Source organism: Argiope bruennichi, chromosome 8, assembly GCF_947563725.1.
Source record: "Argiope bruennichi chromosome 8, qqArgBrue1.1, whole genome shotgun sequence".
In the NCBI taxonomy this organism is placed as follows: Eukaryota; Metazoa; Arthropoda; class Arachnida; order Araneae; family Araneidae; genus Argiope; species Argiope bruennichi.
The window spans coordinates 48,116,464-48,137,491 of NC_079158.1; the positions used below are offsets into that span (position 1 = coordinate 48,116,464).

Genomic DNA, 21,028 nt, shown 5'->3' on the forward strand with positions numbered 1-21,028 from the left:
TAGTTTTTATTTCCATATACGATACGTTGATCATAGATATAAATAATGATAAAATGCAAATTCGTTCTTGCAAATGTCCAAATATATCTTCAAGGTGACTGTTCTTAACTCAGTGAAATAAAAGAACATAAATGAAAACAAGAATGGAGAGAAATCGCGAGAAATTTTGCTGTTAAATGCAATAAATCAATACAGAAGCGAATTCTTTTTTGTTGCACTCTAAAAATGTTAACAGGACATATGATATCGGAAATATCAGAAATGTGCATCAAAACTTTATAATATCCTGGATAAACGTAACGATGACCTTCGCCCCTGAGCCCTCGTGGCCCAATTGGATAAGGCATCGGTCTCCTAAACCGGGGATTGCGGGTTCGAGTCCCGCCGAGGGTAGGCAGTTTGATTTGTTTCATAAGTTGAGGTTGGCTAATAATGGAACAAAGCAAACATTTTTGCGCAATTGTCTGAAAATTTATTGTGTATCATGAATTTCTTACACACGGCATCTTTTATTAAAGGGTTTGCAATTATATTTAACTTACTTTAGATTTGTCTTTCGTCGTATTTTATGTATCTATGACAAGATCATCATGTGATATAAACAGAATCTTTCTTTTTAGGCTTTCACCAATGAAACGAATAAAGAATTTGAAAGATGAAATATTTGAGAAAACAATGAAAACTGCCTGTAATCTGAACCCTGTCCGAATCTCAAACACTTAAGCTGAGTATCATGAAATTTTCCCAGAATGTTTCTCTATCAATTATACTGTAATAGTTGAATTTTTGTCATAATCAAAACTGGTGCCAACCTCTAACAAAAATGAGAACTGGTATCAGGATCATTTAATTCTGTTAAACTTCGACTTAATAATAAAAAAAAAAATTGTCACTGTTTGAACAAATTTAATTATTTGTAAATCTAAAATCTAATTATGTTCAAAAGCACAATGAAAGTCTGAAATTGTTCATGCAGTCAATTCTGAATTTATTTTTCATAGGCGACGCATCTTGCTTGGATATTTATTCCTTATTCATTTTTATCACTCATTTCCTAATCTTTAATTAGAAGCCACTTAGATCCGATGAGCATTAGCTTGAGTATTCGATCTAAATGCCCTTCGCTTTCGGGCCTTTAATGTGTTTATATGTATTTGTGCATATTCATTTATACCCAAAATGATGAAGTTTTAAATTGTCGCATTTAGTTACATTCCGCTCCCTGTCACAGTTTTCAAGATATAATCGTTTAAATGAAAATAATTAATATTTCATGTTTTTACAAAGAAGTAAAAAATATAAAATAATTTCTCCTAGCTCAATACAGACTGTCCTTAAAATTTGTGATTACGAATTTTCAATCATTATGGCATTATAAATCTGCACAGGATTAAGAGAAACTATTTTATACTTTTTTGTCTTTTTTAAATACATTATATAAAAAAACAAACATTGTCTACTTTTTTATCTTGTGATTATGAAATTACAATCAATTTTAAACTAACTTGCCGATGAGCTAACGACATAGCATGGTCGTTAATGAATGAAAGTCGTTTCATCCGTCGATTATGAAAGTTGTTAATCGATTGAATAATTTGTGCAAAACTGATGAACAAACAAGAGAATGGGCTAGCTGTCCATTAATTGTACTGAAATCTATTTTTGAACTAAGCTCAAAATTTCAAGTCTCTGACATATCGAGTAGTTTAAAATTGATTGCAAAAGTCGCACCAAGCAGACAGAACGGAAAGCAAGTTATAAAAATCGTGTTTTTCCCGATTCGAATCTAGAAGCTCTACAATAAGTTTCAAGTGATAGCTCATGACCATTTTATTATAAACTATTAGGTAATTCACATTGGCGATTAGGTAATTCACAGTATTAGTTGTGTTTAGTTTAAATTAAATCACTGATGCAAAATATGATGCTCATGAATTCTCAAACAAAGTATTTTTACGAATCAAATTGAGATAGATATAAAAACAGTACTATTTTAAAATTCTTATTTAAAAAAAAAAAAATCAAGAATATCCTTTTTGAAAATATTTTTAGTTTTAAAACTGAATATGGTAAAGATTAACGATATAAAAAAAATTTCGAAATAAAAATTTTTGTACTTTTTAAAGAATTTTGGATATTTTTCAAAATTTCTTATGAAATAATTTATGTGTTTAAAGGGAAAATTATAATTTTCTCTCGCATTTAATAAATTGGAATAAAAGTGACATATTTAATAACAAGGTTTACAATTTTTATTACTATTTATGGTGTGTTGATCATAAAAATTAATAAGCAAATAATACAAATATATTTTCAAGAGGACTGTTCTTAACTCAGTGGAATAAACGAACATATATGAAAACAAAAATAGAGATAAATCGCAAAAATTTTGTTGTTAAATGCAATAAATAAATACAGAAGCGAATTCTTTTTTGTTGAATTCTAAAAATGTTAACAGGACATGCGATATCGAAAATATCAGAAATGTGCCTCAAAACTTTATAATATCCTGCTTAAATGTAACGATGACCTTCGACCCTGAGCCCTCGTGGCCCAATTGGATAAGGCATCGGTCTCCTAAACCGGGGATTGCGGGTTCGAGTCCCGCCGAGGGTACGCCGTTTGTTTTGTTTCATAAGTTGAGGTTGGCTAATAATGGAACAGAGCAAACTTTTTTGCACAATTGTTTGATAATTTATTGTGTATCATGAATTTCTTACACACGGCATCTTTTATTAAAGGGTTTGCAATTATATTTAACTTACTTTAGATTTGTATTTCGCCGTATTTTATGTATCTATGACCAGATCATCATGTGATATAAACAAAATCTTTCTTTTTAAGCTTTCACCAATGAAACAAATAAATAATTTGAAGTGAAATGAAATATTTGAGAAAACAGTGAAAACTGCCTGAATCTCGATGAAGAAAACTACTGTTCAAAGCTATGCAATCTATTCAAAATTATCAAAATTCTGGGAAAAATATATGACAAAAGAAAATGATCATCAAGACAATATTTCAGATTTTGAATTGTTGCAAAATCTGTTTTTGTTCAATGATAATTTAGAAATTTATTGCAGGAAAAATACGAAATCTCACTTAGTGATTCAAAATCAGCAATTTGACAACTTAGAAAGAACTTAGTTCAGTTATATTGACGTCACGTTTTAAAGCAACACTAGGGCTATTTTGGGACAGATCACGCAATTTTGAACAGTGGTCAGATGACGAGGACGCAACTTGAGCTGGTAACCTCCTCTTCAAATTTCCACACCACACTAAAGGGAGGACGTTTGGCCTCGACTGATTTAACATGCACGAGACCTGATTACAAGACGGTTCTTTGGTGGAATCGGGTTTCGAATCTGAAATTGTGCGATTCTGAAGCCGAGGTCTTACCACCAGACCACAGCGGCCCACATTGAAAGAGCTTAGAGATTTCGACACTCTGCTGATAAATAAGAATATGACAGAGCCTTTCTACTACATTTGAGCGTGCAGCTGGACTAGAGTTATTTAACCATCTATCGGGATTATAACTAGGAATTTGATTCTTATTGTCAGATGAATATTCTTAATATTATAAACGAGAAGAATAAAAAAAATCACATGCTCTTTGTTTAATCCTTATAATTTTGTAAATCAGCAAATCAGAAATAGTGTTAGCAATTTAGTTCCCATCATACACATGATAATTTTAATTGTTTCTTCACAAAGAATGATTCTTTAAAAAATTAAATTAGATATATTTATCTAATACAAGAATATAATAATTTGCTGATATTTAAATCAATATAATAAATGATATATAAACGCTTTTTGTTTATGTATGACTTAGCCATTCATTTTAATGATACAAAGGTACGCATTTTTAATTTATTGTACAAGAAAAGTATTAGTCGAATAAACAAATTATATATATTTAAATATCTTAAAATAATACAGGAATAATAATATAAAAAATTATATATGAATCGCTAAATGTAAAAATGGGACATATCTCCTTTTTTTAAAAAAAATTTAGGAAGTAAAATAAAAATAAAAGTACATGACTTCTCTAATAGTGGACTTTTACAAAATAATAATAATAATAATAATTGTAGTGTCTTCACCCTATTTTTAATGACGCTCTGAGGTTGTATTTTAAATTCTACTTTCTTAAAAATTGCCCTGAGTAAATCACTCTTATACGGACAAGACTCCGTTTTGCAATTTCATTTCCCATGTTATCTAAATACTCAGTTAACATTCTCAGGAAAATACATAAATAAGCAAATATACTCAATAAAATAAATATACTGTAGATTGAGAGTAAATATAATGCCCGAACATATTACTCGTAAAATTAAAGGTAAGTAAAAGAAAAAAAAAAAAAAAAAAAAGATATCTCTTGAATAAGATATCTTGTATCTTCTTCTCAATTCTTGCTTCTGTTAGTCTCCAGTAGCGAGATTGAATAATTTATATTGTAAAAGGAAGAGATGGCATCCAAAACATAAAAATGCAAAAGAGAACGATGACACCCTTTTTATATAGAGAGATTCATACTAATTTCATAAACATGATGTATAATCATTAGAATAATGTAATGCAGAGGAAATCAAAATACGTAGAAAATTTTTAAACCATCCGAATCAATGACTTCTCTGGATTCTTACGCCCAATTAACCCCACCTGATGAGACGACCCTAGGATACCCGTCTCAGATAGATTTAGATCTACTTTTATATCTACAAAAAAAAAAAAAAAAAAAAAAAAAAACATACTGATTAGTTAAGACTAAATAAATGAGTACTTGACCAACCAAGATTATGACAATTCTTAGTATATAAATTATACTAAAAGTTTGCAAATTATTTTCTCGGAATTGTATTCGAGTATTTGTAATTTTAATCTCGGATAGGTATTTGTAATTTTAAAAACCGAATATATAAAAGTGTACAGTCAATATATAAAATCTCGTCCTCAACTGGATTTCTCAAACCATGTCCTCTTCTTATAAATTGTGGAAACTTAAAATCTTATCCTGAACTGAAATTCTTAATCTGTGCCTTTTCCTTATAAAGCATGAGAACTTATCTGTAATTCGAGATTTAATTTTTTTTTGATGATTTTTATACTTTTTCTAAATCATATTTCTTTTCTTATAGATTATGCTTTGTGAGGGCAGTAGTAATATGCATGATAAATTAAATGGAATTATTTCTATTCTGTTAAAAGGAAATGAGTTTATAAAAAACATTTTTTAACATGATTAGCCATTCTTGCGACCAGATTTTTAATCGTCGTATTAATAGTAATTATTTAATAACGCCAACCATCTGTGAAAACCTATCAAAATAAAAGCAACTATTAATTTAAAGTGAGCAATAAACAAAGTATTCTGATTGAATAGCAGAGTCGTAAATGGGGGGAAATAAATCCATTTGTTACGGTTGGGGATTTTGCGATATATTTTGGAATTTTAGGACGGTGGAGATTAGTGGCTATTTCTAAGAAACATCTGGGGTCACGAGAATTTATATGAAAAGAAAATTTTCAGTGCAGGAATTGCAGCTGGAGGACTATAATCGCTTTCCCCAGTAGATAATATACAATGAAGATGTATTTTTGAGATTTTTTAAAAAAAATAGGAAGTGGCAATTCTTAATGCTATATCTAAGAGTCATGCGCTTTCATATGAAACAAAATTGGGTGACATTGGAATAAAGTTTGCCAAATTTTGATACATCGGAACGATAATTCGGAAACATTGATTTTTTAGCTTCAGTCTTTGAAAAAAAAAAAAAAATCGATTTACCGATATCATGAAGAGTGATCACAATCTACGATGAACCATGATCTAAAAAGTCGATGTAAACAATTAATTTTCATTTTTGATGCTTAACAGGTGCTTACTTGAACCTTTACCATTGATGCATTCGCAGAATTTTTACAATTGTATGCTTTACTGTTGCATCACTCTTCTAAAATCCATTTAGATTTAATTATCTCTTAAGGAACCAACTTGAAATTATATGTTTCGAAACAAAAACATGAAATAAAATGAACATGATAAAAATGATATATATTTTTATTTCCTTTATTCAAATGTAACTATTGCATTATAGGAAAAGTTTTTTTGTGCTTCAAATTGTTTTGTATGCCAAACTGAACTGATACACATTTCTCACTAATGAAACCCAAAAGTTGGTGGTAGGTTCCATATTATAAAATACTAGTCAATTTATATCAAACATTTAAACTGATATTTGTACTAATTTCAAGTTTAGTTTTAAACTTATAAAATTATATGCGTTATTAGAGTTAGTAAAAAATGTTCTGGTCATGGTATTTATTGTTCATTAAAAAATACCAGTTTAAAATTTTATGCATATAATTATATTTATTATAAAATAACTTTAAACTTGTTAGATCATTTCATTTCCTTTTTTTATGTTATATACATATAATTACTAAATTTTGTTCTTTTTTTATTTTTTAAAATATTTATTATATGAATCAAATTTTAATTAAAAAATATGAGCTCTTCAGTGGCACCAATTTTATGTCCTTATAATTCTTTAAAATATTTTTAAATGTATTTTTTAAAATAATTTTATTGTATTCTATTTATATTCATGCTTGTAGCGACAATATGGAATGAAAGTTTTTTTTTTGTGTGTGCACACTATTCTGTTATATAATTACAAGTATATTTAAAAAATAAAATAATTTTTTTTTTAGTTTTTTTTATTAAATTTATTGGTCAGTAAATTAGTTTGCAATTAAATCTATTTGATATTTTCATGAAATACACTGCACACATGCTTATAAATAAACGTGATACCGAAAATATACACAATATATTTCTGTTGCAAGAAATGGTAACATTCAGTTAGGTAATAGCTCTAATTGAGGACGTGCATAGGATTTTATTCAAAGTGAATATCTCAATATGCACATTGAAAATATAAACAACACCTGAAACATGCTATGAGGTCTTGGATTAAAAATTCAAATCTTCATTAAAAAAGAAAGAAAGAAAGAAAAGGGCATTTTTTTGAGAAGCAGTTATTTCTAACACACTACATTTTTAACTTACCCCTCCTTTTCTGATGTTCAGAATTTTACGAAATAGTAATAGTACGATTTATATTCGTACGTTCTTTTGTAAATTAAAGCGACACCTGCTATATTCTAAAGGTGACCTTTGACCTTCCTTTGAAGAAATCGACAATAGAACGGTCAGAGACGATTACAATGACTTTCGAAGAAGCAGAAGGCAGGGACAATCTCCACAAATAATCTGTCAATGCCTAAACATGACAAGCGTGTAAAGTTGTCGTTACTATCACTAATGAGATGGATATGATAAGATTCAAGATTTATGTGCGGTTTCTTACAAAACTCGACAAAATCGCGCCAGTTGTTACAAACCTCGCCAAAAGCCCATCTTGGATTGCTATCTGAAATGGTTACAATAACAAATTATCAGGATTACATTTGGCGAGAAATAGTCACAAAATAATTTAACTTTGTTGTCCGTACATTAATCAAGTCTAACCAATTGTTACTAACAAAGAAAAGACAACAATAAAAGTGACCATCAAAAGGGGAAGACAACATTTGGTCTTCAAAGACATCTGTGTCATAGTTTGGCTGCAGGTCATTTCCCACAGGGGAAATATTCATTGAATTTCGCAGTATCTTTTTAGCACGACAACTTGAATAGAATGCCACACTATCAACAGATGGCGACGTACATGTTAAAACGACAATTCGGAGTGCTCTACAGAATAGACCACTGGACCTACACAGCAAAAGTTGAATCTAGATTTAAAATTAATGCACGATTGCCAAAGCTGAACTATTTTGATTTTATTTCTCGACAAATATAATCACAACAATTTTTTTTATTACAGCTTAAAAAATCGTTTGTTATCCTTTTTGATAGGCAGCCAATCTTCGGCGTGTTTTTAATGATTGGCAGGTTTTTGACACGCTTGGCGAGAAATCGTACATTCATCTTAGGTATTAAAAAAATTACATACTTTTTGTGAGGCAAGTGTTCACTAAGAAAAGAGCTTTTAATTTTTGATTAGATTTTTAATTAAAAACTAATCAAAATTTTAAATTTTTTCTTCACAACTTTGGAGTATATTACTTTATAAAGCCATTTTTACATCATTTTAAAATAGCAGAAATTAATTATCAATGATACCGATTTTTTTTTCTATACTGTCCTTTTTAAGTAAATTATAGTCATTACTGCCCTTTTGAAGTAAATTATAGTCATTACTGCCCTTTTGAAGTAAATTACAATCATTACTGTTTTTTAAAGTAAATTTTGAAACAATGCTCTTCACTATATCAGTTACTGCATTTATACTCAAGCAGGTTGCGATATTATAAAATAATTTTTTGGGTACACTCTATTTTAGGACACGCTTTTATGAAAATAGACAAATCAGTTATCGGACTAAAGGTTCGATTCTCATTTAAATTTTTAATAATAGAATATATTTAAATTTAGAATTATTAGGATAGATAAATGTACTTGATGGCTTGATATAGAATAAGTAGCATTTTATTAAATAACTATTGAATTTGAAATTTAAAATTAATAACTTTTAAATTTTTATATCAATTTAAGAATATATTTACACTAATGATAGATATAAATCCATTATCCAAGATGTGTTACATCAACATTCTTCTGTTAATTTATGGGTATTGGCTCATTTAAAAGATTTTATTATATCCCGTATTATGTATTTATCATCAACTATTCATAAATATGCAAATTGAGATTTAAATTAAAATATTTAATAGTATTAAGTTACAACTTCTTTATAATAATTCATTGTGAGACGGAGGATTATAGATTTGAAATCAAATTTGATGGATGAACCAACATATAAATAGTTCTTCATTAAATTCCTCGGGGAAGGGAAAGATGTCACTTTGTTGGTGTGGTGCGTGAGTTTGAAATCTGGGTGCCGGCCGACATCCCTTCTCATCAGCATATCACGGTTCAAATTTAAAGCTCATTCTAAAATATCCCTCATGTTGATTGAAAACGGGAATTAAATATAATTGAATCATACTAAACTAAGCTGAATAATCATTAGATTACATCTGGATTGCAATTGTTTTTGAATATATATGCCGGGATTGACCGATTTTGGAATCAATTTGGACAGCAAGTTAAAACAGTCCCTTGCAGAGTAATCAGCAAACATTTTTCTATCTTATCTAATAATGTCCCTTTCTTCCACTGAGGGGGGGGGAGGGGCACCTCAAAAATGATGAGAAGTTTCTGGTCTGGTGGTTGGTTCTCGCCATCCGGGTGAGTACAGAAAAGATTGGGGTTGACTACCTCCTATCGTTGACGGGATGTACTTCCCTAGAGAAGGGTTGTACTGTTCCCGGTGATGGCCTTTAGGACCCAACCACGGTTCCCGCCAGTGTTGCTGTCGAGGGGGACCAATCATTCATTTTTTTCCCTTGTGCCTCAGAACGGGTCGAAATAGTCAATTTATGATGAATCCATCCCTTTCCATGGCCAGATTATCAAATGGATAAAATAAGAACTGCCTAGGAACCCACACAAGTTTGGAAGGCCTTGAAATTTTTTTCATTTTGAGGTACTTCTTGGGCAATCTAATTTTGTGTTTTCATTTGGATAACAAAGGTAATGTAATAGAACATATCCAATTTGAAAAGAAAAAAAAAAAAGAAAAAGTAATGAATTACATTAAGGATTTTTTTTTCCATGCTTCCAAACACGCTTCTAGATTAATGAGACCCCCCCTCCCCTTTTTTTTTTCTCTTTGGTTAGTTGAATGCTGTTCGAATCACCAACAATGATAAAGTTCGTATTTGCGTATATAGAAACTACAAAACATTCTACAAAAAAGTTTCTTATTATTTTGTTTTAAAATAACTTTGGATTTTATTTTTATGTAAGCAGATAAAATTTTTAACTTCATTGAAAGTGACATAATTAAAAGACAATGTGAAAACATTTAAATATTTTTTAATTTTTGTTTATCAGTTTGAATAGATATTAAATTAAAATGAATAAGAAATGTTTGGTTTTTTGGAATTTTGATTGTGGGAAATAAGATCACAAAATTTGCATCACCTAAGGGTTCCTTCAGAGCTTATTCCAATCCAACCACCCATCCTTAAAGAATAGCGCATCAGAAATCTGAAATGTGGAGATTCATCAAATCATCTTTCAAATTGTTTATTGATTACAATACTTTCTCTACAATTCATTTACGAGGAAAGAATAAGTCTTCATCATGGATAATAGAAGAAAATAACAGGATAAAATACTTGTTGCAACAATGTAAAGAATTTGAGTTTTTTCACAATAGTGAAATACGTTTATCAAAATAGAAAAGGAAAGAAAGAAAAAAAAAAAAAAACCCTGTAAGCCAAATAAATTGGAATGATTGAATATATATATATATATTAAATTAAGATGATATAAAAATAACATTTCTCTCAATTATATTTTGACAGTCATGACAGAAAAACACCAACATTTAGCCTAAATTTCAATTAATTAAAATTCTAATTAAAATTTAAAAAAAAAATCGACATTCCTACACTGCCCCCCCCCCCCTCTACTTTCCTCGAATAAAAGAAAGCCGCGATAGATTTCTTTCCCAATAAATGAGATATTTTTCTCACCGAGACTTTAACCCTAGAATGCATGACTATTTTAGCGTATTTAAAAAGTGTTTTGAATAGTTGTATGTAATTTAAGAAAATTATTTAAATTTTTTCTAATTATCTCTCTTTGTAAAATTAAAAAAGAAGTTAAAATGTATCAAATTAAAATGTTATGTATTAAATAATATCCTAGTGATACAAATTATATTATTACAATTCTGAAATTAAAATAAAAGCCCCTATTTATCAATAAATTTCTTACAATGCAGAAAAAAAATATTTTGTTAAAATTTTTAATGGTAGAATTATTTATACAACAGTCATCTTAGTATTTTTCTAAGTTTGCAGTGTAAATCTAATTTTGATATCCATATATTGATCTTTTCTACAAATGTTTATTAAAAGACATTTAAAAAGGGATTTTCAAACACTCATTGTTGCCCTTTGAAACAGTCACGGGAAGCTTATAAATACGTGTGGCCAAATGGCTACACGATGCACTGTAGGGTTGAGGAATAATATACAGATGACAATCAGCAAATTTCTTATCTCGCTTTATGGACACAACACTGAATTTCCTACCCATCTGAAAAACATTCCACAGTCCTTAGCGAATATATATAGGTGTCAATTCGAATTGAATAAACGTAGACTGTTTGTCTGAAAGTATTATATTTAAACTGCAATTAGTATAATACATACAAAAAAAAAAAAAAAAAAAAACAAGGGACACCTGAACAAAAGCATTGAAAAAGGTTTGAGGAGATTCTAGGGTCATCTTGAAGGTCATTGTGTTCCATACAATATCATCAATGTAAAAGAAAGTCAAAGATAGCATCCGGAATTAATTTTCAAATATATCATACCTCATTTACGATTTGGCTAAAATACGTTGGTGCCATTTGCCAAATGAGAAAAACTGATATCGGCGAAAATGCGAGAAAAACCGCTCTCAATGATAATTTGGCACTCACTTTATGATTTAAGGTGTTTTAAGCTTTTAACAGGATTTATACATTTTACACCCGAAAAATAGAAAGGTATACTGCGAGATACAAAATTCTTCCATTGCAACAAGCGATTATATAAATATATTATCAAGTACCAAATACAATCCTGAATGTTTAAAAATTTAAAACTATCAGGAATTTCAAATCTCTTTGGTCTGGTAAATGCAATGATTTTTAAGCGAAATAATTAAATGATTCCAATATTAAATAAGTGTCTCTCATTATTTAAAGGTTCTACAATTTTGTATTATTTTATGCGACATAAATCTAGCAAGATATTGAAAATTAAATTGCTTCAAATTGTTTTTGCTATAATTAATATCACTTTTTACTTTATCTTATACTAAATATACAAAGTAGAAGTATCGCAAAAGTTACAAGAAGTATAAAGAAAATTCGAACTTGAGATTTTTACGTTTCTCTACTTTTCAGGCCTTCTCAATTCGAAAAATCCTTTTTGGAAAATGTCTGTTTATCTGTCGGTTTGTGACAAAAATAACTCCCGGGCGCTTTAAGTTATGCACGTGAAATTTGGTATATGGTCTTTAAACCAATTTTGCAGATTTCAATTAAATTTTGAGTAAAATGTATTCAGGAGACACCCATTTGTTCGTCTGTTTAAATATAAATTAACATTATAATCGCAAAACAAAGAGAGCTTGATAGATGAAATTTGGTACGTAGATTTAACATCTACAGTGACGATATTTATCAAATTTTGAGCAAAATCCAATTACATATTGACTGTCTGTCGGTCTGTACTTTGAGACACATGTAAGCGCGATAATTAAAAAATGCAATGACTTAAATTCATCAAGTTTGGTATGTGATTATGTGATTACAAGTGCAGTTTTGCGTCAAATCTTTGTTTCATTCGGTTGAGAAAAACGTGTCTAAAGCCCAAATTCGATTTTCAGATACTATTATCCAGGAATTAATCATTTAAATACTCGCCAGGGATGGCAAGAAGTTCAATAAAAATCCTAAATTCACGAAAAAGTTAATATTTCGTAACTATTGTACACTAAGGCCATGCAAGGCGTTCTTTGGTATGACAAGTTTATTAGAGAATGTGCTTGGAAATTTTGGGGAAACCACTGCCACTGGTTGGAATTATGTCTACCTCTTTGTGAACAATGTAACTCAAAATTGCTTTATGGTAAACGAATAAAATTTGAAAATCAGTCTTTACATTCAGTTTGTCGATTTCTATCAAATTTTCAACGAAGTTTTCAGAAGTCCGTTGGTCCGCCCTGTTCGAATATAAGTTTACACGATGACTATAAAACGAAGAGAGCTAGAAAGACAAAATTTGGGGCATAGATTTAACATTTAAAGTGTAAATATGTATCAAATCTGGAACTGAATCCAGCAAGAATAAATCCTTTATCGTTTTGCATTTCCACAGGCATGTAAACGCGATAATTGAAAAATAATAAGAGGCACAATAATAAGGGTTTGGGGAGCAAAACTTCCGACGTACTATGTGTTGTTGTGGTTTCTTATGGCACTTGCTACGGACAAGCCCGCTGTTACGAATACAGCGATTTTAAACCGGAAGGGGAGTGTCTCTTGTTTTGATAGTAGCGCCAACAGTACGACTTTGCTAATCACGCATCACTCATTCGCTTGCACAACCCCTTTTTATAGGGGGGCACATTCACACATCTCACAGATAGAACAATGGAAGAACAACCATGCCCAAACCGGGACTCGAACCCGGGAAGCCCAGATGACGGGGAAACGCGCTACCCCTATACCAGGACGCCGGCTGTACTAAATGAGGCTGTTAGAGTGAAATTAGTATGGAGTGCTCGTGAATGGAGCTAGTCAGTGACCTTGGAGTGTCATCATTCCACTAGTGTTGCATGGAGTGACCATGGATGAACACCAAAGTTATGGTAGCTTAATAGTTTTTTTTTTGACTTATTATATGAATTATTTCATTTCATTTTATTTCTTAAGAATTCGTGCTTAAATGATATTAAGGTTATTTGTTTATTCAAATTAATTTCCAATTAATTCAAAAAGCTTAGTTGTAGAAATAATTAAATGCTTTTTCAGATTCACAATTCAACTTTTCATTATAATTTCGGATGTGCTCGTGCATGAATAAAATATAAAAGATGATACATTTATTCAAATTTTTAAATAGCCATTTTTCTTTCCTAATTATTGTCCTTTAAAGCATTTAGAGCAATTTTATTCGCTATTATTATGGAAATGAGACATTTCTCTTGCACATTTTTGTTTCTTTAGGCTGTAAAATTTTCAAAATAACTTCATTTTGTTAGAAAAGTAATTTACGTATTAATCCAGTAAATATTTTTATATATTCTTAAAGTCCACAATAATAGTTTTATACATTGTTTGAATAAGAATATTCAGTATAACTTTTCCATTTTCCATAAAAACAATCCCTAATAACATCCCCTTTCTATATGATACATTGTCTGCAACCTGAAATGGACAGATCAATATTCTGGTCCTAATATTGTTTACGCAGATCTACTGAATTCGAAATTCATGCTTCCAATTACTTGTCCGCCCCTACAGTGTTCAAATTTGTACGTCTCACACTATACTTCCTGGTCGAATCGCCTCTTTGCGTGATCCATGGAACCACTGGGCGACGGTTATCGTTTGCCATGCGATGACCATGAACTGTTCAGGCCGCTATTAGGCAAATTATTTGTTTGAACTTGGCTGGTCACCCCTCATTGGCCCGCTGAGTGAGTTTTACATTGTATTTACATTGCGTAATGGCCCCATAACGTGATGCATTGGTCAGCAATTGGTAGGAAAGCTTCTGTGGTACAATGGGTAAATATTGTGGACATTCCATTCGGGTATTTCGCCGGCCATGCATGAAGGCAACAGCAAATTTGAGCAGTTCTGCATGATCTGTTCTGAATTTAAACACGTTAAAGTAGTTGATGGTTGCTGATGTTTTGGCTGATGTTAATAGTATTTATGAAGACAGAGGAAGATTAATGACGTCATGTTTATAAGAATCGGACTAGAAGCGTATATGAAAACAATCATTATAATGTCTTTATTCTCAAACACTCTGTTTAGGTTATGTTAAACTTAAAAACAAAAAACAAATAAAAGGTAGTCTTTTGAAATTAATCTTAATTTAAACCCCAAATGCAGTTAAAAAAATAAATATGTAATCTTTATTATGGGATAAGTGCATAAATAAGTAAAAAGGTTGAAAAATAATATAATTGTTATAATAAAAAATTCCTTTGCAAGCTAGAAGGCAAAGGTAGATGATTCCTTTACGTCTAAGTTACTTTTTCCGTAATCCTTTCAATCCTTAGATAAAACCTCACTGGAACGGTCTTCCCTAAATATTCTCGGATATCCACTAATTAAATCCCCTCATAAAATTATGGACTTTGGATAAGACCATACGAATACTTTGAATGGCGTTCACTGCCATCATAAAAAAAAGTTGTATTTCCTTTTTTTTTTTTTTTTTTTTTTCAAAGCTGGCAACATAAATTGTTGATGTGAATCAGTCAAAATTAAGGCTTGAAAATCACCTTTTAGTCCCTAACATCTAAGATATTCCAATCATCGAAAAATTTTAAATACAAAAGTTGTTCTCCTTAATGAGGAGCAAATTTGGCCAACTAGGTTTATTTTTCTATATTCAATATTAAGAAAGTTATAGCGATGTGAAAATTTTAACCCCCTCCACCATTTCCACACCCACTTTGAGCTAAATGGCCCATTTATGAAATCATTTTTACATTTCTAACAACAGATTCCAAGCTAGGTAAAATCTAAACAAAATTATTCTAGTGATACTATTCACAAGATAACGTGGGCAAAGCGTTATACTATGCATATTATATATGTATGTTATGCTTTTCGAATCTTGTCGGATAAATAATATGTAACATTATTTTAGTTTGCAGCAGGTTCAACAAGCAGTGAAGAGACTTTGTATCTTTAATTTCGTTATATTCTATTCAGGGTGGCAGGCATGATTTTTTACAAGAAGGCGTAGCGCGACACAAAAGCAGAAGTAAGAAAGAAGGGAAAAAAGGAACGAACAAATGATCACTTGTCTTATATAACATAGGATTTCTGGCCAGGCGCCAATCTAATGCACGTGTGACCTTTGACACCTTTTCAAGGGCAACGGGAAGTATCATTTTCATTTGAAACGTAGTTCTGATGGCGCATTATTTTTACAGAGGAATTAATTAAACCGAAAGTGGAATTGGATCACGAAATAAGAGAATATTTTAGAACGAAGTTACGATGGGTAAATTAAGATAAAATCCTGGAAATTAAGAGTTTGGAATATCATTACATACATATATATATATATAATATGCGTCGATTAAGTAATGATTTTCACAGCCGCATCTTCGAACAATTATTTATTTATTATCGTCTTCTTTCTGAATATTGAATGCTGATGTATTGATTATGTTTGTGTTTGATGTTTTTTTAAAAAAAGTTTTTTTTTAATTATTATTTTTATTATTATGAAAGGGGTGGAATAAAAAGAACCAATAACTATTTTTTGCGGTTTTTTCCAACTAAAAGTGTTTTATAATTCCACACTCTATGGCAATTTTTCATCCTTTTGATTCCTACTATCACCCTTTTAAATTTGTCGGTGGAAATCGACATAATGTATTTTAAAAAAGAATGCTTATAAATTGGGCCGATTGGTTTAAAAAAATGTTAACCAAAAGGGCTTGGAAAGGTATAACTATTTTAATCTAAGCATTAGTAATTCCTTCCCAGTTCATGACTAGATTGCATAAAATCATTCTTAAATATTTTAAATAGTCAAGAGAATTAAAATGATGATCTTCAAACTTAAATGATCAATGTCGATTATTGTTAAAGTGTGACATAGTTACTTTTATTACTTATGTATGATAACTTTCAGTGTAAGGTCATTTTATGATAAATTTCTGGCTGTCAGTAAGTGACCTTGAATATTGGAAGAAAAGCCAGCACGCATAAATAATGGGGATTCTCCATGCCCGAGAAAGCTTATTGAATGGTGGGGACTCGTAGTAACAGATTCTACTATCTAAGGAGAGGTGAAACTTTCAGGGGTGGGTTGCATGATGGATATGTATTTTCTTGGGGCACAAATTGTACGATTCGTATCGACATGTATTCTAATTTCTTGAAATGAATTATATATTGGTTACAATTAATTTTCAATATTATTTTTATACAAGAATATTTAAAATTTAATGTTATTTGCGCAATGTGTTGAGATGTTTTTATTTTCTTTAATAGTAATTTTCTTTTCTTTAAAAATACAAATTTGAAACTAGTGTGAGTGATCTATCTGATATTTTCTAATATGCTTTCCAATGAATAAACTTGTTTGTTATCAACCGCATGTTATTGGTCAATAATAGTTACGAAAGAGCCTATTACTATGCGATTTTTGGCGATTCTTTTCTGGTGATTAATCAACTGGATTCGGTTAATCCACACTAACCAGAAAATTGAATGTGTATTTTAGACGTCATTATTCCGATTGATATTTTAGATGTGTATTTTGTATTTTAGACATCCGATTAAAACTAAAATTTGAGACAGAACTACAGATATAGACAGAGAATCTCATACCAAATTTCATATACTTAAATCATTGAGTATATATGTTTGTGAAATTACAGACCGACAAACCCTTTTAACGGATTTGACTCCAAATTTGACAGATATTTATACTTTAGATGCTAAATCTGTATACCAAGTTTTATCTATCTTGTTTTCCTCGTGTTGTTATTGTCTAGTTAACTTATATTTGATCATCCAGACAGACAGATTTCCTCCAAATGTATTTCGTTCAAAATTTGACATATCTGCAAATGTGTTGTAAAGTCTATATATCAAATTTCATACTTCTATCTCAAAGCGGTTTTGAATTATCATGCTTATTGACAGCATTCCAAGTGTCTGGTGCGGTGTGGAGAGGGAAGTGCCAGCTCAGGTGTCGTCCTCGTCATCTGACCGCGGTTCAAAAGGACGAGGTCCGCCCCAAAATATTCCTAGTGTTGCTTTACAACAGGACGTTAATATAATTAAACTAAATCAAATGTAATGTCAAACATATAATTCCAAAAAAATATGTTTTTCGGACTCATGGAGATCTGAAACGCAGAGATTCGTCAAAATTTTCAGTCCGAATTTTTGTGATGATTACAATACTTTCTATGCTTCGTATAAGAGAAAGTAAGAAAATAGAGTCTTTATCTCCTTCCCCCATCCCTTTTATGTTTTGATGAAGGTTTTTAGAAGTTTTTGACTTTATCTTCAAGGACCATTAAGGATGGCAGCTGATGCATAGAAGATTGGCATGAATAATCCACCCCCCTTCTTTTTAATTTATACTTCAAACTATAAGTAGTCTACTGTAAACTTGTATCCGTTTGATTTTTTTGTTGATATGATATAATTTGTTATACAAAATGAGGCAGAGGGGCGAAGCGTGGTTATACATCAAATTTAATTTAGTTCAGTTATGTTAACGTCCCGTTGTAAAGCAACACTAGGGCTATTTTGGGACTCGTCATTTTGAACCGCGGTCAGATGACGAGGACGATACCTGAGCTGGCACCCCCCTCCCCACACCGCACCACACCAAAGTGAGGACGTTTGGCCCTGACGGATTTAACGAGCAATAGACCCCTTTACACGACGGTTCTTCGGTGGAATCGGGTCTCGAACCTGAAACCCTACGGCTCACGAAAAGAGACCTTACCACAAGACCACCGTTGCCCGGTTATACATCAACAATTTTAGCACTAAACATATCGGCACGGAGCTACTATTAGGAAACATTTGACTATTGCCGGTAAGTTTAGTGTTAAAATATATCTTCAATTCAGTCTGATACTGAAATGTTTAACCTCACGTATATGGAGTATGCAAAGAGAAAGTATCGTCAAAAATTGATATTCGAGTTTCAATAATTTTCAAGATCCAGACCTCCCAGAATTATCAAAACCTATTTTTGGAATTATGTCTGTTTGTAAAACACGATTTAGATAGATATATGACATTCGGAATATGGTTTTTACATCAAATTTCTACATTTTGTCAAATTTTGAAGGAGATTTATTCAGAGGAATATAAGGGAACTTGATAGCTACAATACTTAAAGAGCTAGATAGATAAAATTTGGCATACATGTTTAACATTCATAATGTAAATCTGTATCAAATTTGGAATCAAATACAATAAGAGGAGACCATGCCTCGGTTTGTCCTTTCTCATGCACGCAAATGTTATAACTAAAAAAAAAGCAACGATTTAAATTAATGAAATTTGGTGTGTAAATTTGTAATTGTATGTCAAATTTTGTTTACGATCTAACAGAAAAAAGGCGTTCAAATATGTATTCTACTTTCTGGCACTTGTGCATTAACTGCCTGTAATCGATTAATCAATCGTTAAAAAGCATCTCCAAAGATCCAACCCTAGATTAAAATTCACCAAAAATCAGTCTTCCGTAACTATTGCTCGATATAGGCGTTCAGTTCATACATAAATTCTACTTTTACTAATTGTACTACAAAATAGGCAATTCTTATGTGAAATTAAAATTTTAAACACTCGTAGCTTTTATGGCTTGTGTCCACTGCCTCTGTTTGAAATCATGTCTGTCTTTTTGTGAACACGATAGCTCAAAATTGCTTCAAGGAAAACGGGTGAAATTTGGTATACTGTCTTTACATCCACTTTCTATTCACGAGCAACATCTACAGTATAGAAAGAGGGAGATAAAACATTCTAATACAGACAATTCGAGAAAATTCCTGTCAAATTAATCCTGCTGGTTTTTGCGAGAGGATAAATATTATTACAAATCCATGGATTGCTATATAATTTTACCTCTGTGGATTATAGCTAAACTTTTATCCGTCCAAAAAACCTTATGAGTAATGCTGTTTCAATTTTACTATCAAATGCCAGTAGTGGATCAAAATAATTCTTAAGTAGATATACGGAAGATTATTGGAAAATCTTATCCCGTGGTTGAATTTAAACTGCGTTACAAATTTAAAGTGATCAGATTTGTGTGAGACTAACTCTTTAGGTAAGATTGAGTTCGACACACAAATTGATAGGAAGAGATCCAATATGAATATGCGTTGAGGATTTTAAGTATCCATCATCCATCCTTTGTGAAGCGGATGTTTTTTGTAAGACAAGGAGAAAAAGATTGACGGAAGATTGTAAGACGAATCAAGAGATCAGATTTGTGTACAGCTAAATTTTTAGGCAAGATTCAGTTTGACATTCAAAATAATAGAAAGATATCCAACAAGAACATATGATGAGGATTTTAAATATTCATCATCCATCCAATATGAAGTTTTTTTGAAAGAGGGGGAAAAAACCTGTCGAAAACCTGAAATTGCAATGATGTTTGCTACATATAAATACCACCTATCCAAAGTTCTATAAGAATTGATGGCTCAAAATCCGTAAAGTAATTTCTTCAAGAGTGGTCTGAAGGCATTCTATGTTATTTTTAAGCCAATTTACTCATGGAGTATTAGGATCCTAGCACACCTGCGGCAGTCGTAATCTCTTAATACTCTCTGAATACGGTATCAATGCCTTCTTCTTAAGATTATCTTGGTTATTCATACATACTTGTACAGATCCATTGCCTGTAGACAGTCAGATAAGAAGAATGATGTAAATTTGACTTTAAATCCTGAACACTGACTGCTTCCTGATTTATTTGATGAATTATGTGGATTAGATGCTTCTATTTATAGTCTCAGTTTGTATTCTTATATTTTACTGGTGATGTATGTTCAAGGTAGGATTCGATACCGGGAATGCGGAAATCGTTCTCTCTCTCTCTCTCTCTCTCTCTTTTTTTTTTTTTTTTCCTTTTTTTCTCAACTTGCAAAACAAGATTTTTTTTTTATTGATTAATTTTAATTTTATACAAGTAATATTAATATCGAATTTTGATAAACTGAAATACTATTTCATTTAATATCAGGTCATTTTCAAGAGAATGAGCTTCAGTTTTCTCTCTCATGAAAAATTCAAATCCAAAAATAATTTTACAATTGTAGAAAAAAAAATGGCAACCGTTTTTTGAAAACTTAATTAGGATTGGACATTTTTTTTTCAATTTCGTTTTAACATGTTTTTTAGAATTATAAAATAACGTAACATAAAATTTTTATAAGATAATTAATAAGGAATATTGTTAGCAAAATGTTCAAAAATCTTAACGGTATTTGATTTTTATTTATATGAATTCCCCAATTGAACTTGACCATTAAATGAATGGTCAAAAAATATTTAACAAAATATCTAACAAA

The 21,028-nt window shown here is 30.8% G+C and overlaps 2 non-coding genes across 2 annotated transcripts; both read left to right on the forward strand.

Moving 5' to 3' along the window:
• The first annotated feature begins 319 nt into the window (after positions 1–319).
• On the forward strand, positions 320–393 carry Trnar-ccu (transfer RNA arginine (anticodon CCU)). The gene has a single exon. It is a non-coding gene; the product is annotated as a tRNA-Arg (tRNA).
• Positions 394–2,542: 2,149 nt separating this feature from the next.
• On the forward strand, positions 2,543–2,616 carry Trnar-ccu (transfer RNA arginine (anticodon CCU)). The gene has a single exon. It is a non-coding gene; the product is annotated as a tRNA-Arg (tRNA).
• The last annotated feature ends 18,412 nt before the right edge of the window (positions 2,617–21,028 follow it).